Source organism: Oryctolagus cuniculus, chromosome 13 (genome assembly GCF_051225735.1).
Source record: "Oryctolagus cuniculus isolate XC-2025 breed Fujian yellow rabbit chromosome 13, ASM5122573v1, whole genome shotgun sequence".
NCBI classification, from domain to species: Eukaryota; Metazoa; Chordata; class Mammalia; order Lagomorpha; family Leporidae; genus Oryctolagus; species Oryctolagus cuniculus.
In genome coordinates, this window is record NC_142879.1 from 27,592,422 (window position 1) to 27,612,700 (window position 20,279).

Here is a 20,279-nt window from a genome sequence, read left to right on the forward strand (position 1 = left end):
GGCTATGCACCTGCTCCCTAAACTTCTGTTTCAAACAGCTTATTCACATTATTTTGGCTTTCATACTTATTGTGTCTTATTTAGGGCCAGTGTGAACCAAGATTGAGTTTTACTTTCATGCAATGTAGATACTGAAGATTATAAAATTTATAGATGATACTCCTGTTATGACTAGTAACATTAGGTTGAACTCACTTGCCCATTAGTCAGTGTCGCTCCCCCTCTTCGTGGAGGAGCAACACTAAACCCTGCCTAGGCTTCATATCCGAGTCACGGCACCATTATGTCGCTCCCCCTCTTCGTGGAGGAACGACACAGGACCCTGCGCTGTTCTTTCGTCTGCTCGGCCCTCCCCGGGTTTGCTGCTGGTTCTTCCCGGGTTGGCTACTATCCCTTCCACCTCCGTGGAAGGGCAGTTCCCCCTGGCCACATTCCCCACTTCCACAGGGGAGCGGCACACCGCCGGCCGGCTCTCTGGGGGGCTGCACAGGTGTTCCCTTAGATGTTCCCCTTAGATGTTCCTGGTGCATGCCATCTCTCTCCTCCTTTATAGTCCTCCTCCGCCAATCCTAACTCGGCTGCCCACACACCGAGTACGCTGCTCTCCTCCAATCAGGAGCAAGTCCTACTGTTTATTGGTTGAACTGGAGGCAGCTGTGCGGAAGCTGTTTACTTCTCTCCCAGCGCCATATTGTGGGAGAGCAGATGCATAGAATAAGTCTTAATTCCAGTAACTCAGTCTAGTCCGGATTGCTCCCCACAGATCCCCCTTTCTTTTTATTTTTTGGCGTTGATACGCGCCTGTCTTCGGTGTCCCGCGGCACACACTCTGCTCTACTTGCTAGAGTTGCCACAGGTTCTTACAAGTCCTATCAGTCAGGAAAACCGAATCCGGGTCCTCTCTTCGCCATGTTGTGAGGAGGTTTTTAGGCGCTGATGCGTGCCTGTGTTCGGTGACCTGCGGCTCACACTCTGGTCGAGCCGCCTGCTGGCGCTTACCGCCTTAATCAGGCAGACCGAATCCAAGCTTTCTCATTGCCGTATTGTGGGGGAGACTTATTAGTGTTGGTTTGTGCCTATCTTCGGTGACCTGCGGCGCATAAGCTGCTAGCAGCCCGCAGGTGCTCATCGCCTCACTTAATCAGGCAAACCGAATCCAAGCTTTCTCGTTGCCATGTTGAGGGGAGGCCTTTCTATTTCTCTATTTCTCTATCTCCGGGCATTCCTATTTCTCCCATTTTACTTCTATCTTCCAGCATTCCTATTTCTCTCATTTTACTTCTAAAACTTCTGTTTCTCTTATCCCCGCAGCTTCCCGGCGCCTCGCCCTGCCGGCAGCTTCCCGGCTTTGCGCCGCTTCAGCCAGCGCCTCTCTCATCTGCGCGGCTCGGCTTTGCGCGCACACTCCGCGGTCTCGCACTTAACCCTTTCGCGTCTGAACCACGGCCTCGCGCCAGCCCCGCGTTCCCTATGTACTTGAGCCCCGCACGCTCTGTCTGCGCGCGGCAGCCTCCACGAGTCACACAGCGTAGCTTACGTGTCTGCCACTAGCATTCAATCTAAGTTCCCCGGGCTAGCCTGGCGAATTCAACCCAGCTCACGTTTCCGCCCCACGATCTGGCTTCCCGTCCTTTGCTCCCCGGGCTAATCAGATGGATCCCAATCTGGCTTACGTTTCAGCTTCTGGTTTCAACTTTTCGCCCCCTATTCCCGGGCTAACTTGAGAATCCCAAAATGGCTTTCGTTTCCGCCTTGGCCTGCCCCCCGCGGCTTCAATTTCCCTAACATTTTTCTCTACCCGGTATGTTTCCCCAAGCTTTCCTCCAACAATACTCCTCCCTCATTTCTCCTGGCCTCTCCCCACAGTCCGTATCCGAGTCTGTTTGTTCTAGCTTTCACTTTCGCTTTCGACCTTAGAGATTTCTCCCAGCTTCCCCCCGTAGTCCGTAGTCCGTATCTGCGTCTATGCCTAGGCTTTCAATAGCTTCTTCCGGCACCTTTTTCGTCTGGCTTTTCCCTAGGCTGTTTGCTAGTCTCTCTCTCCGGTATTTTCCCTTGGCTGTTTGCTAGTCTCTCTCTCCGATATTTTCCCAGTTCTTCCCGTTTCTTCCCTTCTAAGTTTCCTATCTGTCCTAAGTTTCCTATCCGTCCTAAGTTTCCTAATCCGAGCTAGGTTTCCTATCCGAGCTAGGTTTCCTATCCGAGTTAGGTTTCCTATCCGAGTCACGGCACCATTATGTCGCTCCCCCTCTTCGTGGAGGAGCAACACTAAACCCTGCCTAGGCTTCATATCTGAGTCACGGCACCATTATGTCGCTCCCCCTCTTTGTGGAGGAACGACACAGGACCCTGCGCTGTTCTTTCGTCTGCTCGGCCCTCCCCGGGTTTGCTGCTGGTTCTTCCCGGGTTGGCTACTATCCCTTCCACCTCCGTGGAAGGGCAGTTCCCCCTGGCCACATTCCCCACTTCCACAGGGGAGCGGCACACCGCCGGCCGGCTCTCTGGGGGGCTGCACAGGTGTTCCCTTAGATGTTCCCCTTAGATGTTCCTGGTGCATGCCATCTCTCTCCTCCTTTATAGTCCTCCTCCGCCAATCCTAACTCGGCTGCCCACACGCCGAGTACGCTGCTCTCCTCCAATCAGGAGCAAGTCCTACTGTTTATTGGTTGAACTGGAGGCAGCTGTGCGGAAGCTGTTTACTTCTCTCCCAGCGCCATATTGTGGGAGAGCAGATGCATAGAATAAGTCTTAATTCCAGTAACTCAGTCTAGTCCGGATTGCTCCCCACAAGTCAGGAATATAAGTAGAATACAGTCTACCTACAGCTCTAAAAGACTCCTTGCTTCCCAAGGGTCCCTTATAGCATCTTTGTTGCACTCATGTATGGATTACTTTATAATGAAGGACAAAGCAAGAGACTTATTATTTTCTTTGGACAAGTTGTTTTAACTTCTATATGTCTAAATTCTCTGGGTCGTGGAGCTAGGTATTTCAAGCTCTTTCTTTGAGGTTCTGGAATATAATGGAGAACTGTAGAATGGTGCCCTGGTCTTATTTCTGTAACTAATTAGTGATAAAGCCTTAATCAAATACAATGTAATGAACCCATCCCCTCACCTTTGAATGACAGGGTAGGTAAATGCTAAGCTCTAGAAGTATGAGGTGTGTTTTCTATTTTTCAGAGTGAACTAGTTTGACAAACCAAACATTGAAAAAAAGACAAGATTAATAAAAATTTTAAATTGGCACTTAAATATTTTCTTATAATTATTTTTCTAGTAATCCCAGATTTTGTGTTGTTGCCATATACTTGCTGAGCTGCATAGCCCTTGGTAGGTATATGACTATAAAAATTATAAATAGAATAGATTATTATTTTAAAAAGATTATTTATTTGAAAGGCAGGGTTACAGAAGCACAGAGAAAGAGAGGCAGACAGACAGACAGGTCTACTCGCTGGTTCACTCCCCAAATGGTCGCAATAGCTGATGCTGGGCTGATCTGAAGCCAGGAGACCGGTGCTTCTTCCAGGTCTACCACGTGGGTACAGGAGCCCAAGGTCTTGGACCATCTTCTATTGCTTTCCCAGGCCATAGCAGAGAGGTGGATTGGAAGTGGGGCAGCCAGGATTCAAACCGGCGCCCATATGGGATGCCGGCACTGCAGGTGGCAGCTTTACTTGCTATGCCACGGCGCTTGCCCCAGAATAGATTATTAAGAGGTTCTGTTTCAGTCAGCTTCTACACTAGAAAAGGAGAGTTGAAGGCCCAGGTACACGGGCCTTTCTGTTCATATTTATAATGTAGAGCATTAGCCTCTACCAGTCTAGGTAATTGGGATTTTAGAGTATTTGATGTCTGCTCAGCTCATTTTAAGGAATTTAGTAACAAGCCCTCCTATTGCAGGGTTACTAAATGGCAAAAGCTGTGAGGTCAGCTATTTCTAAATATAGTTGTAAACATGATAGCAGTAGGGAAATGCGAAGCAATGTACTACAGGTTTTTGTGCCTTGGCATCACTTACTCTCTCAAGAGCAGTAAAAAGGAAACCAGAACACAGGCTTCCTCTGGGGTAAGATTTATGATTGTGGTGCTATGTAGTCAGATAGTATGACTTTGTATTTTTTTTTTTTTTTTTTTGGTCCCCATCACATGACTTCTTGCCTTGATCAAGGTATCTCATCTCAGGGAGAAACAGAGGCACAGGCAATTTGTGAAGAGAGACAGTAACCTAAGTGAGGTCAGTCATCTCGGGCAGTGCAGTGGAGCACTTGTCAGGTGTTTTGGTCTAGGTTTCTGGAGCAGTAATAGAGCGTTGTCTTTGTAGAACTGGAGTGAAAGTGCAATTGTTTGTTCTTCCTCTGGAAGAGCTAGGCAGAAGCTGGAACAACTACTATCCCAAGAGAAGACATGGTTTACCTGTCCTTGGAAAGGACTAAGTGACATCTAGAGTCAGGGCTATCTCTGTCTCCTGGCTGAGGCAGCTGGATGGTGGGTAGGAAAGGAAAGGGCCGTGCGTATCCGCAGAGGGCTGTGGATTTCTGTAGGGCAGGGGTACCTCTTACTGTGGTACAGGAGAATGGCAGGTGAAGCGGCTTTGGGGCACATACAGAATTGCTGGCAACCTGCTCTTGCAAATCTCAAAACCATTTCACATAAAATGGTAACTTCTAGGAAAGTTGATACAATTCTTCCCAAGGCTTAGATATTTGGTAGTGTTTGGAATCCACAAGGCAGAAGTTTGATCACCCCTGCTAAAAGAGGCAAAAGTCAAAGAGGACTATAAAGGAATTGGAGCCTGTCTCAGTGCCAACACAGTGATGGAAAGGTTATGTTGCTTTATCACGTGGGAGCTGTGCTCCTGTATAGAAGTGGCTCAGTAGAAACAGGTAGTACACAAGAAAAGGAGGTGTGATGTTAGCAAACATTAAAAAGAAGTTTGCAACACTTCAGGTTATCGTGGTTCTAGAAACAAAATATTGGATAATTGAAGGATCTGTGTTTAGCAACAAGATTCTAGTGATTAATGAAACTTCTTTAAAACTAAACTCCTGAGGCTGGTGTTGCAGTGCAGTAGGTAGACCCCACTTACAACGCCAGCATCCCATATTGGAGTGCTGCTTCAAGCCCTGGCTGCTCTGTTTCCAATCTAGCTCCCTGCTAATGCACCTGGGAAAGCAGCAGATAATGACCCAAGTAATTGGGCCCCTGCCACTCACATGGGAGATCTGAATGGAGTTTTGGCTCCTGTATTTGGCCTTGCCCAGCCCTGGCTATTTGAGGAGTGAACCAGCAGTTGGAAGATCTCTCTCTCTCTCTCTCTCTCTCTCTCTTTCTCTTTCAAATAAGTAAATACATCTTAACAACAACAACAAAAACCCTAAACGCTTCACCTGAGCATGCTTTCTTGTTCTTTTCCAATTTCATTTCCCTGTTCTCTCCTTATAGGTTTTTCTGGTCACTTACAGGGACGAGAAAGCAGCATAAATAATAAGTAGGACATCCTATGGTCAGTATGCGAGCATGCACAGGAGAGATCTGAGGAGCTGCAGGGCGCCTGCCTGCATTAGAGCAGTCCCTTGAAGTGTAAATAGGATTTTTAAACATAAGGGTTTGTTCCCCGTTTTTAAAATATTTCTTGGGAGAAGGGAAGTTTCCAAGGGCACATGAAAAGTTACAAAATAGCTGTGTACACAGGCATGGAGATGGGAACTTCAAAAACTGTAGGTTCTTTTTTGACTGGTTCTAGGTAAATGAACTTGACAGGCAGGTTAGGTCCAGGTTAAATGCCATGCTGAGACTTTGAACTTCATGTTCTAGATTGTAAGGAATTAGTGAAGGTTCTAAGAGAGCTGACATTATTACAGCCTGCTGTTAAAAAGACAGGTTTAGGGTGAGAATGGAGAGTAAACTGGAGGGAGAGAGATTAGACAGGAGAGCAGGTAGGAACTATGGGAGAAATTCAGTGCGAAAGAAAGCCCTGAAGTAGAATGGTGGAAGATAAAGGAGGGGCATGTGGGCATCCTCTCGTGCCCGTCTCTCCAGTGTACAGAGGAGATTTTCTCTATCAAATAATTACTTTTCTTGCTTCTTGAAACCAGGAGATTACAGATTGTCGTTTGTGCAATCCCCTCCAAGGAGTCATCAGAGACACACTGGGAACTCTCATATACCTCTCCATGTGTTGATAATGATGTCAACTGCGCAGACCACAAAACCCATGGGCCCTATCCACTCTCTTTCCTCAGTTTGTGGCATTCCACCCACATATAAGATTTAAGATTTAACTTAAAAAAAAAACATTTGCCATACTCACTTCATATGAAAACAGGGCTATTAATATCACATAATTTGAACTCATGGCAATGATTATAAATTGCAGGAAGTGTATATGTCATGTAGATGTCATAATTCAGTGAAGATAATTTTTATAACTACATACCAAATAATATGACATCCATATAATTTTTATGCTCTAAATTTATTTTATTTTTGACAGGCAGAGTTAGACAGTGAGAGAGAGAGACAGAGAGAAAGGTATTTCTTCCTTTGGCCCGCCCCCCCAAATAGCTGCCACGGCCGGTGCACTGTGCTGATCCAAAGCCAGGAGCCAGATGCTTCCTCCTGGTCTCCCATGCGGGCACAGGGCCCAAGCACCTGGGCCATCCTCCACCACCCTCCGTGGACACAGCAGAGAGCTAGACTGGAAGAGGAGCAGCCGGGACAGAATCTGGTGCCCCAACTGAGACTAGAACCCAGGGTGCTGGTGCCGCAGGCGGAGGATTAGCCTAGTGAGCCGTGGTGCTGGCCAACTCTAAATTTATTAACTTCCACATTTTGAAAGGAAATGTAATGTTTGTCTTGCTAGGTCTGTCCTATTTCAAATAGTTTAATGATGTCCAGTTCCATCCATTGTGTTGCAGATATTTTGTTCTTTTTTATGGCTGAGTAATATTCTGTCATATGTATGTGCCATATTTTCTTTATACAACCATCAGTTGATGGACATCTAGGTTGATTCCGTATCTTTAGCTATTGTGAATTGGGCTGCTATCAGCATGGGAGTGCAGGTATTTCTTTCATATGCTGCTTTCATTTCCTTTGGATATATTCACAGAAGTGGGATGGCTGGGTCATATGGTAGATCCATTTTCATTTTTGAGGAATCTCCATACTGTTTTTCAAGCGGTTGTACTAATTTGCATTTCTACCAGCAGCATATTAGGGTATCCTTTTCTCCACAACTTTATCAGCATTTGTTATTTTTTGATTTTTGGATAATTGCCATTCTAACTGGAGTGCAGTGATACTTTATTATGGCTTTTATCCCAATTTCCCTGATGACTAGTGATCCTGAGCATTTTTTCATGCATCTTTTGGCCATTTGTCTGTCTTTGAAAAATGGCTATTCACATCCTTTGCCCTTTTCATAACTGGACTGTTTCGTTGCTGAGTTTCTTGAGCTCCTTATATATTCTGTGAATTAGTCCTTTATCAGATGTGTTTTCCAGATGCTTTCTTTCATTCCGTCAATTGTCCTTTCACTTTACTAATTGTTCCCTTTGCTGTGCAGAAGCTTCTTATCTTGATGTAGAAGTCTTTGCTTAGGCCAATGTCTTGCAGAATTTCCCCTGTTTTCCTCTAGTAGTTTGTAAGTTTTGGTCTTAAGTTTAGATCCTTTATCCCTTTTGAGTTCATTTTTTTCTATTGAGTGTAAGAGAGGTCTTGTTTCAGATTTCTGTATGTAGAAATCCAGTTTTTCCAACACCATCTATTGAAGGCTGTCCTTTCTCCAGGGAACATTTTTAGCTTGTTTGTCAAAGATTAGTTGGTTGTAGATGTGTGAATTTATTTCTAGCATTTTTTTTCCTGTTCTGTCTACATATCTACTTTTATTCTGATCAGCTCTCAAGTTTGAGAACCACTGGCTTAGTTTAACTCAGGTTAATGCCTCTGCCTTGTTTATGTTCCCTTTCCCAGGGAATGTGTTTTGCATTTGAAGACATTCCCAACAGCATATTTCCTAAGAGGCTGGCTCAGGGAATGCTTGTGTCAGTGGGACAGAGTGAGAGAAGGAAATGGATAATGGGGAGAAGAAGGTAGAGAAAAGGCAAGGGGAGTAGGCAGTTGGATAAAGAGAAAGTTAGAGAAGGACAGAGGATGAGCACTTGGTGGGGACTGGGTCAGCTCCCACAAAGAGAATCACTCTTTGATCACCGTTACCCGTAATCAGATGAATCACCATTCGTAGGCATCTTCTGCATTTTCAGATCCATTTTAGAAATGGATAGTATCAACATCAAATTACAATTCTTTTGAGTACCTACATTTTTTTTCTCCTTCTTAAGCAGAGCTGCAATCCAAATTCAGTATTTGGTTCCTGCATTGTTCAAAATTGAAATGCAAAGAATCAGAACCTAGTTTGGGAATGATAACAGAATGTTCTCTTTGGATTCTGACAACACAGCAGAGCTGCTCTGTATTTTCTTTAAAACTGGGGGACTCAGCTGGGGATGCTTTCTGGGTAGGCTTAGTTTCAAGCTTTCAAAAAGGGCATAAAGCTTCATAGTAGTGAAGTGAAATTAGATGTTATCCTGCGGATTCAGGGTGCTCATGTCTGTCAGGGTGAGGGAAATAGGAGTGATCACTATCTTTTTAAAATGTTTCACTTTAAATTATTGGTCTTTTGTTTATAATGTGCCAAAATATTAGATACCTATATTAATAAGTATATTTTGACCAACTATATACTTAACTTCTGAAGAAGCACCTGCACAATGCTTAGATCATTTGGTGTTTGCAGTAGGTAGGATTTCAGTATCAGCAGTTCCTTCATCTAGCTCTATGCCATGCTTGGACTCAGCTTTAATAACTGCTGGATAAGTATATGTGACACTAGGGCCTAAGCTACCATTGATAGGACATGCTTTATATTTTTTCCAATAACGGGTAGAGGTTCCCTCCACCCCTCCCCACCACCACACACATACCCCTCCCCCTCCTACATACTCACCTCCACACACATACCCCATACATTATGACCAGAGGCACACCCAAGTGGTTCTGGTTAGGGAACACAGAACCTGGCGAACAGAGAGTCATTTGGATCCTATCAGAGTCAACCCTGCTGTTGATAAGTGACCTTTGGGGCAGCCTCCCCAGTTACCTGAGAGTAGAGGCCATGGCTTTTTCTATCCTATATTCCGTCTCTTATTTTACCCATATAACCTGTCATTCAGATGTGAGGTTCTGAGCACTGATTAAGTGTCCTATAGAGAGAAGGGAATGCTGGAATGAACCTGATATTTGAGAAAGAACCGCTGCCCATTTTTACCCTGCCCTCTCTTTCTTCAAGCCTTACACTGAGATTCAGCCCACCCCTTCTGGGCCAGGCCTCCACCTAATTGACTATAGCAGGACCTGAAGCCTCTGCCAGACCCATATCACCTTGGCATCAGAAGTCGCTGCAAGGCACAGGGCTTCCTTTCGCCTGCACCCCATGTGGTGCTATTATCAGAGCACCACATTCTTGGAACGAGAACACCCCCGTCACACCTTCCCTGCTTGTAAGGATCCTTTCTAGACTGCAGTCTGGGTCTGGCCCTCACCATTTAGTTGGCCTTGCTGGCGCTGGTGAATCTTGGCACCCAGAAAGCAGGAGCGACAGCCATCCTGATGTTGCCACTCTGTCCCTCTGCTGCAGATTGAAGCTATATCCCGTAGCTTATCTCCACTGTGGGCTATCATGGTTTGGGGGAGAGAGGGGAGAGCAGTTGCTGCCTGCTGCAGCTGTCTCCTTTTGAATCCGCCGCCCCCATCCCCCAGGTGCCAAAACAACTCGCTGGGTTGAGAATGCTCCCCGTCTCTACCTCTCCCGCCCGTTGCAGGGCTGGTCACAGCTTTCCAACGAGCCTTTTGTTGCGGATGCTCTAAATCCATGGTAGGGAAATTACCAAGAGACTCTTCTCCAGGCTGCCCTCCCTCCCCTTGCTCCGTCTCTTTCTTTCCTTCCTTTGTCTCCTTCCGTAGCTAGGGTCAGAATCCCTAGCCAGACTGAGAACATGGTTGCTATTCCAGGACCCAGATGCCAATATGTGGCAGCATCTGGCTTATTGGCAAGCGCTGCCAGCAGTTGTGCTGGCTGCTTCTAGGCCTGTCATGTGGCTGAGCCTGCTGATGGGGGCCCTGTCACAAAACGGAGTTTCTTTGAGAATATGGTTGCAACCAAGGAGCCCACTGGAAAACAATGAGTTGCGCGACGAGGACATGAATTATTGGGCAGGGTGGCTGCGGACTGTTAGCTTTGATGCTGCTCCTGGACCTGTTTTGCAAAAATCCCTATTTCATGTTTTGGAGACGGCTCCTTGTGTAACCTTACCTTCTTGTGCTGTTAGTGTTTCAGGTGCCTTAAGGCATGGAGCTCCTTGAAAGAGAAACACAAATCACTAAAAATGTTGAGATAAAATCCTGCTCCTCAGAGGCGCCTGTTTGGCACAGGGAGCGCATGATAACAGCTTGCTTTAGAAAGGTGACATTTCTGCTGAAGGCTGAATAATAAAAAATGCATTTTAAAAACTCAGCTCTTCTGCGTCTTCTGATGGTTGACTTTGGAAGGGAAGGCCATTTCTCCGACGTGAGGGGTCTTTTATTTTTGAGCCTGGCCTCCCCAGCCATGTCACAGGCACGTTAACTCTTGCCGTCATCACTGGGCTGAGGAGCTTTTCAAATGAATTATCACATAATAGAGCCTTTGATCCTTCCCCTCCCCCCCTCCCCCCACACCCCCTCTCCCATTTTCCTGAGCTGCAAGCACTGAGTGCTCAGAATGTGTCAAGCACCATTCAAGACATGGAGGGGCCGAGACAAAAATAAGAAAAAACATTTCTGCCTTCAAGGACACAGGTCATTGGTGACGAGATGTCAGATGCTTCTCTCTTTTTTCTTCTCCATGGCCTATTCCATTGGCCAGGGCACTGATCATTTGACCTTGACCTGTGCCAGTTGGCATGGCAAGTTAATAGGAGTTGTGATGGGAAACAAGGTGTTGTAGTTCTTCATTGAGCCATGGCATGTTCATTCTTGATTGTGAACACCTAAGGGCAGCAATTGTATCCTTGACTTTTTACAACTCTGCTCCGAGTTAGCAACCCCTACTCACCGTGACCCCTCTACCCATCTCTCCATAACACAGGGCACACACACACACACACACACACAAACACACAGCAAACACGCACTAATGCAGGGGTTCTTTGCAAAGCTGAAGCCTGAGATGGACTCAGAAAGAGAATGAAGAAGAAGCAATTATTAGCTTGAATTAAGAGTTGATGATGGTCCTGGGAAGATGGTGATGATAGCAGTAGCATCCTGCCTATGTCATTCCAGAGATACATGTGACTGGATAGCCAGACCCCAAACTTCGTAAGAACGAGGGGCTGGGAATCCCAAAATACAAGTGGTTGGGCCCAACATACCAGCAGACCCATGACTTCGTGGTATATGAAAGATGAAATGAGGCAACAGGAGGCTTCTGAGTGGATTGGGCAGCAGGAGAGCCCAGAGTCAGCTGGTCAGGTGGTGTTCACGGGGAAGGTCAGTGGGCCGATCTGAGGACAGCAGCCGAAGGTGAAAGGTGCTTTGCCTTATCTTGACAGCTGGTGAGTGCAAAGAGCTCCTGGTAAGAGGGATTGAAGGGGCTGGCCCTTGAACTCTTATAATTGACCTGCCAGAACTGCCTTAGAAACAGGACCCTACACTGAGGAAAAATTGCTGTGATGGAATCATAAGTGAGCAGGACAGGAGCAAGGAAAAGGACCAGGCCAGAGGAAAGGAAGAGTTGTCTTTATTTTATTTTCTTTATTTTTAGAATGATTAAATTTTTTATTTTGTTTAAGTAATATAACTTGCATTTAATATATATAAATTTGGGAACATGGTGATTCTCCCCCGCCCCCCATACTCCTACTTTTCTTCATCCCTCTATTCCTTTCCCATTCTTATTTTTTACAGAGATCACTTTTTAGTTAATTTTATACTCATAAGATTAGCCTTACACTATAAAGAGAGGTTACCAAATAGTATGAAAAACAAACAAACAAATAAACAAGAAAAACATTGTTCCTTGACAGTCAAGGCAAGAACTGTTCAGAATAACAGTATCTCAAGGTGTCATTTGCACACCTCTAGATTACCTTTTACTCCATTAGTTATCACAAATCAGAGAAACCATATGGTATTTGTCTTTTTTGGCTGATTTCACTAAATACATGGTTTCCAGTTGCATTCATTTTGTTGTAAATGACAGAATCTTTTTTTTAACCACTGTGTAGTATTCCATAGTTTTTATATACTCTAGCTTCTTTATCCAGTCTTTCACTGATGGACATCTGGGTTGATTCCATATCTTAGCTACTGTAAATTGAACGGAAATAAACATGCGGTTACAGATAACTCTTCTTCTTCTTCTTCTTCTTCTTCTTTTTTTTTTTTTGACAGGCAGAGTGGACAGTGAGAGAGACAGAGAGAAAGGTCTTCCTTTTTTGCCATTGGTTCACCCTCCAAAGGCCGCTGCAGCCGGCGTACCATGCTGATCCGATGGCAGGAGCCAGGTACTTATCCTGGTCTCCCATGGGGTGCAGGGCCCAAGCACTTGGGCCACCCTCCACTGCACTCCCTGGCCACAGCAGAGAGCTGGCCTGGAAGAGGGGCGACTGGGACTAGAACCCGGTATGCCGGCGTCGCAAGGCGGAGGATTAGCCTAGTGAGCCGTGGTGCCAGCGGAGATAACTCTTTCTTATATTGATTTCATTTCCTTTGGATAAATTCCCAGAAGTGGGATGGCTGGGTCATATGGTAGATCTATATTAAGCTTTTTGAGATATCTCCATACTGTCTTCTATGGTGGCTGTACCAGTTTATATTCCTACTAACGGTGGATTAGGGTACTCTACTTGCCACATCCACACCAGCATTTGTTGTTTGTTGATTTCTGTAGGAGAGCCATTCTAACGGGGGTGAGGTGAAACCTCATTGTGGTTTTGATTTGCATTTCCCTGATGGCTAGTGATCTTAAGTATTGTTTCATGTGTCTATTGGCCATTTGAATTTCCTCTTTTGAAAAATGTCTGTTCATGTCCTTTGCACATTTCTTGACTAGGTTGTTTGTTTTGTAATTGTTGAGTTTCTTGAACTCTTCATAGATTCTGGAGGTTAATCCTTTATCAGTTACATAGTTTGCAAATATTTTTTACCATTCTGTCCTTCGTCTCTTCACTTTGCTGAGTATTTCTTTTGCAGTGCAGAAGCTTCTCAGTTTCATATAATCTCACTTGTTAATTTTGGCATTGATTGCCTGTGCTTCTGAGGTCTTTCCCAAGAAGTCTTTCCCTATGCCAATATGTTGTAGGGTTTCCCCAATGTTCTCTAGTAATTTCATGGCATGGAGTCATAGATTTAGGTCTTTAATCCATTTTGAGTGGATTTCTGAATGCGGAGAACCAGTTTTCCAAGCATCATTTGTTGAAGTGATTGTCTTGGCTTCAGGTGTTGATTTTTGCTCCTTTATCAAACAGAAACAACAAAGGAAAGACCTCTGTGGAGTTAGAAACTTTTATTCAACTTGCTGTATTCTTTTTTTCTTTTGATTTTATTTATTTGAGAGGTAGAGTTACAGACAGTGAGAGGGAGAGACAGAAAGGTATTCCATACACTGATTCACTCCCCAGATGGCCGCAACAGCCGGAGCTGCACTGATCTGGAGCCAGGAGCCAGGAGCTTCCTCCCGGTCTCCCATGCGGGTGCAGGGGCCCAAGCACTTGGGTCATCTATACTGCTTTCCCAGGCCATAGCAGAGAGCTGGATTGGAAGAGGGGCAGCTGGGACTAGAACTGGTGCCCATATGGGATGCTGGCACCGCAGGTGGAGGACTAACCTACTGCACCATGGTGCCAGCCCTGCTTTATTCTTATAATTTAGGAAAACTAATGTCACATAAAATGCACACTACTTGAGAAGCAAGTCCCTTACAAAGATACTAGAAGAAAAAATAGAATTAGGATATAATAATAATATCTCTACAATGAAAAATTCCAGAAATATATGCTCACAAAACAGACTGAAATTCAGTATGAAAATTCTATAAGACATTAAACATAAATCATAATTAGAAAACTCATAAATGAGGTGACAACTCAGAAAAGAAAAGAATTAGAAGGAGCACTCAGAAATAAAGACTAAACTAGACATCCTAAGTTTCTAAGAACAACAGGTAATGCCTTGAGAGAAATATCACTTGAAAAGAACAGTTTTTTAAAAGAAAGATAAAAAGGGCTCAAGAGAAATTGCCAAATACTGAAGTAGGCAAAGAAGATGGTTATCAGGAGGTTACACTGCTTATCTGAGAATGTGATAGTATGACTAAACCAAGAAAAGAAAAAACAGACTGTAAGCCCCTAGAAGAGTAACAGCACGTGATTTATAAGGGAACAAGTTTATTCTTACACATCTCAGTAACAACATTTTATCAAGAGCAAAAATACTCTAGGGAAGTATAAACATATATACAATAAAACTGGCTTTTTAGTGTGAAAGGCACAAATGTAATCTGTATATAAAGAATGCAGTATTTTTCCTATTTTAGTTTTGGTTGCTATACTAAGTATCATAGATTTGTGGCTTATAAACCACAGACTTAATTCTCACAGCTCTGGAAGCTGGAAGTCCAAGAACAGAGTGCCAGCATGGTTGGGTTGTGCTGAGGGCTCTTCTCAGTTGTACATTGCTGACTTCTTGTGTCCTCACGTAGGGGAGAGTTCCTTTGTCAAGGGCATGGATCCCATTCATGAAAGCTTTACAACTATGACCTCATCTAATCCTAATGACATCCCCAAAGTCCCACCTCCTAATACCATCACGTTGGGAGGTAGGGTTTCAGCATGAATTTGGGGAGGGCACAAATAGACCATAAAAAGTCCCCCATGAACTCTGCCTAAGAACTTAGTAGAGAATATCTTATAGACAACTGAATTGATGAGCAAGACACCAACATAAAAACTGAAACTTTGACTAAAGGTGGCAGAACTGCAGAAGTGGGGAGAGCATGTGCAAAAACTGTTGAGTGTTTGGTAATCATACTGGTGGTGATATCGGGGGCATGCTCTGTAACATTGTGCTATGCCTGAATGTTGATGACAACACAACATTCTTAACGTTGGAATCTGAATTAGTCCATTTGTCATAACCATAATGAGATACTTGAGGTGGGATGACTATAAGGAAAAGAAGTTTATTTAGCTCACAATTCTAGAGGTTCAAGGATATGCCACCAGCATCAACTTGACTGTAGGGAGGACCTCGTGGCAGAAGGTGTAACAGTGGCAGGAGCACATGCAGGAGGAAAAAATCACTTAGGAAACCAGAGAACAATTCTGAGGTTGAGTTCATTCTAACAGCAACTCACCCTCAAGAGAAGCAAACTTAGGGTCCCATGAGAACTACCCTAATCCTGTTCAAGGGCAGCACTTCCAGTAACCTAATAACCTCCAGCACACCCACCTCCTGTTGGGGACCAAACCTCCAAGATGGGAACCCTTGGGACACTAATCATGCATGAATTATAGCTGAACTCAATAATCAATGTGATGGTAGTAATGAGTGAGGCCTTTGGGGGAGTAGTTAGGTTATGAGTATGATTAGTGCCCTTATCAAAGATAGTGAACAGGATTGCCTCGCTCCTTCCCCCATGTGAGGAGGCCAGATGGAGACCCCTGTGAAACAGCAGGTTTTCTCCGGACACTGAATCTACTAGTGCCTTGTTTTGAGGTTTCTGGCCTCTAGCACTGTGAGAAATAAACTTATGCTGCTTCTAAACTACCAAGACTAAGGGTAGGAAAACGGGACAAGACCCCTAGTTTAATACAAGTAAGAAATATTAGCATATTCCAATTCCATCATCTCCTTTACTTTTAAGAACCAAGATTCTCAGAATGAAAGAAAAGATGCTGGTGGTATAGAGAAGTAGTTAAGTAAAAATTCTGTAGCATTAAATTTGAATAGAAAGTTTCATTTATGAGATGTTCCACTGAAAAGCCAATGAAGTCCCACATAGTGAGAGTGTCTCTAGTACCTGGGTTATGGTTTTTAAAAATACTGTATCTCTCTGAAAGAAAACTAGGGCTTCCTGGAGAAATAAGTCTGATGCAAGAAATTTGCAGCATGCAGTTATAACAGAGAACATGAGCACCATCAAAGACTTCTGGGACCATGTCAAAGGGGGCTCAAAACCTACAGGCCAAAGATGGGACAGTTTGACCTTTAATAACGATGACAATTGAAACTCAGCATGTATGTTTGTATCCATAACTCAATTAATAGCTTAAATAATACTAAAAAGAACTGATTTTCTTCTGCGAATTATAGGGAACCAATTCATTATCTTAAAAATTGGGAACGAAAAGGAGAGAATCAAGCTTTTATCCTGATTTTTATATGAACTGTACCACTGGATATTCAAAGAGCAAGTGAGAGATAGGATGTCTTCATAAAGCTGTTCTGGCAGCGGAAGGAAAAGAAGTGATAGAATGTCACCATTTCGCCACCACAGGGGATGGATTCAAGCTCTAAGTATCAATGACTTCTAAGATCACAAAAAAGACAACTAGGCATGTGCCTCCTATTGTATTGACAGACATCACCTATTCTCTTGCTGAAAGTATGCAGCCTGAGTCTGGACTTGATGTGAATTGAGCTGCCAATTTGTAAAAAATACAGAGGACACAGAAACATGTTGAACTCTACTGTAAGAATACAGTCAGCAAAATCCAGACACTGGATAACTAGAGAGAAAATAGGTATTTCAACACATAATTTATAAAGAAATTAAGAAATGAGAGAGAAACATATAGATTTACTACAATATTTGAAGGGTACCATTAAGCAATAGCATCTAGAGATACATATTTGGGTGATAAAATGAGTTTTTAAATGCAAAGAAGTGATAACAGGATAATTGTACTTTTGGAAAAGGGAGTCATAATTGGGTAGAACATGGGAAAAACTTTTAGGAATGAAAATATGTTATGTTTCAAATGGAAAAAATAGAAGATTTGGGCTACTTTGTCCTGTTACCAGATATCATTTTATTGGCATTTTATGCAGTTTAGAAAAAGGAAGTCCTTCCTGAAGGCATTTACTACTATTGGCTGGTAAATATCAACATCTGCAGTGCCTCTGATGTGAAAGGGGTCTCTTTGCTGGTGCCCTTGTGCAGTGTACAACCTGTGTAACTTTATGAAATGGCTTGTGTCTGTTGTTGACGTCAAGCCCATCTCAGTTCAGTGTTACTAAGGAGAGATTGCTTTTTCCTAGCAAACATCATTTTGTTCTTTGAGGAATTCTCCTTGCAGTTTTGTAGTCCGGTGGGATAGACAAAATGCTCTTCCAGCTAGCATTTCTCTTGTTCATCTTAGCGTGCAGCATCCTTAAGGTAGAGTGAAGTACTTCCTGAGATGGTGTGTGGAATCAGAAATCTTGAAGGGGCTGGGTGATGGCCAAGGCAGGAAGTTTCCTGATATCACACCTCTGCTGGGCTACCAGTTTGGGTCCCAGACCTCATCTTGGCTTGGTCCAGAACAGGTTCACTGTAATTCCTCAGGTTCTGGGAGTACAAACACATGTTTAGCAAAAGTTCAAAAGATTGTGAGATAAATCAGAATGGCAGTTTATTAATTTTTCATAACAATAGTACCTGCTAAATCAACCAGAGTGGGACTCATGTTAGCTCTGTTCTTTACTAGGCAAGTACCTCTGAAGCCAGAAGGGAGGTGGATGATGCTAATAGCTGGTGACATTCTCATCACATTCTGATCCACCCATCTCCACTCCAGGGAGATACCTGCCAGCTGGACCAAAACACTTGTGTCAACCGTGTCAACATTGTGCAGTACACACACTTACAAATTCTTGCTTGCTAGTTTCCCAGGTTCCACAAAGATGGAGGAAGGGGACACCTTCACAGGCAGCCTGAGCAGCTGGGTCAACCCTGGTGGTTAGTGCCATGACAGTTGCAGCAGCCAGCTCCCCTCACATAGAAGGAGTTGCAGGTAAATGAATCTAATAAACATGGAGCGCCTTTCTTGGATTAGACACAGAGAGGACCCAGCAGCCTCTCCTGATCCTAAGTTTCTCAGATTCTAGGAGAGATGGATTTACACATTCCTTCCCATTTCCACTGGGTTCCTCATCTTGATTGACTTATTGTCTAGTAGGGCCAGAGTGAAACACTGCTTGCCCGCTCCTACTGGTTGATATATAGAGAGATGCAGTATACCCTGTGTGACTGAATCCGAGAGTCTCAGCTTCGGCTAGGCCTGCATTGGGGCTATCACACATTTATGATGACTGGGCTTCTGAATGCCATATTACTGAGCTTCTTTTCTTGGCTGGCAGTGTATAATGTACTGAACTACACCTGAGCCATGTCCATACATTTGGTGAGACTGGATCACATCTATTCAATCCTGTTGGTTGCAGCCTTATCAGGTAGAAGCCTGCCGTTCAGTTCTGTAGTTAGAGAAAACAGCAGAAACTTCCTGTGAGTGTGGCAAAGTACTGAGAGACGGGACTGCATGTCTCCACCCTTCCTTTAACGGTGTAGGCCCACGTGATTGGGTTTGGCTGGCTTTTCTGTTTGTTTGTCTGTTTTTTTAATCTGTCCCAGAACATGGAGCTCATGTGGGGGCTGCTGGAGGTTTCCGAGGCTCGTCCTGCCCTGAGCTCAGGTAATCATGGTTTGTGAGCCCCCTGCTGTCCCCAGGTCCTTCAGCCTCACAGCCACTGTCTGATCTTCTCACATCCCTGGCACTGGGTCCGGAAGCAAAGTATCTAAAATTAAAAGAGTTGTTTCCATCATGGAATTTTGAACTAACCTTTAGAACTCAAATAAGGGCTTGGTGAGGATAATCAAAGAATTAATCTGGAGAGGTAAATGTTCCCAAGAAGACCCGAGGACCCATCTGTTAAAGATGTTGGACCTGACATGGAGATGATTTATGTATATTTTTGATTTAGAAGAGTTCTGTAAAGAAAAATTTGTTTCCATGAGTTTTTGGTTTAATTGCCTGGCAGGGAAGGAAATCCCAACACAACAGCGTGGAACTGGGGCATGAAAAGCAGCAAGTGAAACGGATTTATGAAGCCCATAAATAAAAATGAAACTCATTTCATTGTCCAAATTGAGTGGAAAGGCACAATCTATCCCAATTCTGATAAATGGCAGAATGGGACACACATAGGGGAAAGTTCTTTCCATTTTAATAAGGCAAGACAATGGGTGTAACATAACTGAGGAATTTCAGAAAAAGGGACATTTCATTTTTGCCAGATTTGACCAAGGAGGCATGCTACCCATATTTACTCTGTGGGGAAAAAGGCACCACTCCAAAAAGAAGTACAATTGACTGCATATTTAAATCGTGCCCAAGTGAGCATTTTCCTATAAAAGCACTAAGTAGTGGAAGGAATGAGGAGCAAAGGCCAAGGTGACAGCGTGTTAGGCAGTAGTTCTTCAGACTCCTGGGATTGGAGGGGTTGCCAGCCTTTTAATGTTCTCTCCTAAGATGCACATCGGTACTTAGCTGTTCTTGGACAGCTGTTTATTCCTGGACAAATGGATCAGATAAGACCGAGGCGAGTGCCAGCAATGAACCAGCTATATTTTAAAGGAAGGGGGTGGTGCAATTGGGAGTGCCTGCCCCTTGATGGCAGGACATGGGTGTTCTGAGGCTCCTTGGGGAGGTAGGGCACTGGGTGTGGATTTTCAGCCCTTCTTCGCTGGCATGCGGCTTGGACCTGCTCTTTTTCCAAAGTAAATTCCCTCTGAAGTCATGATTGGGCCATTAATCTGATTTGCTGATGTAGACTTGAATGACACCTCTCTGACCAATAAGGGCTCTCCTACAATGTTGGGTAAAAAGGAGGGAGAAGAGAAAGAAACTCACCTTTAAAACCAGGCTAACCTCCTCTGACATGGATGAGGGAAAAACCCAGAAGGAACGAATTTGAAAAGTTTACTTCAGGTTGAGAGATTCTAATTCCACTACTTTTGTGTGTGTGTGTGTTGTTGTTTGATAGACATGACAGCATCTCCTCATTATTATGGAAAATATAGGGTTGGTGGTAATTACTATCTGAATATGAATGGGAGCAGAAGTGGGCATAGCCTGCACTGGCCTTTCTTTGACAAGGTATAACTTTCTTCTGAATTTCTGTGTTAATTAATGCTTA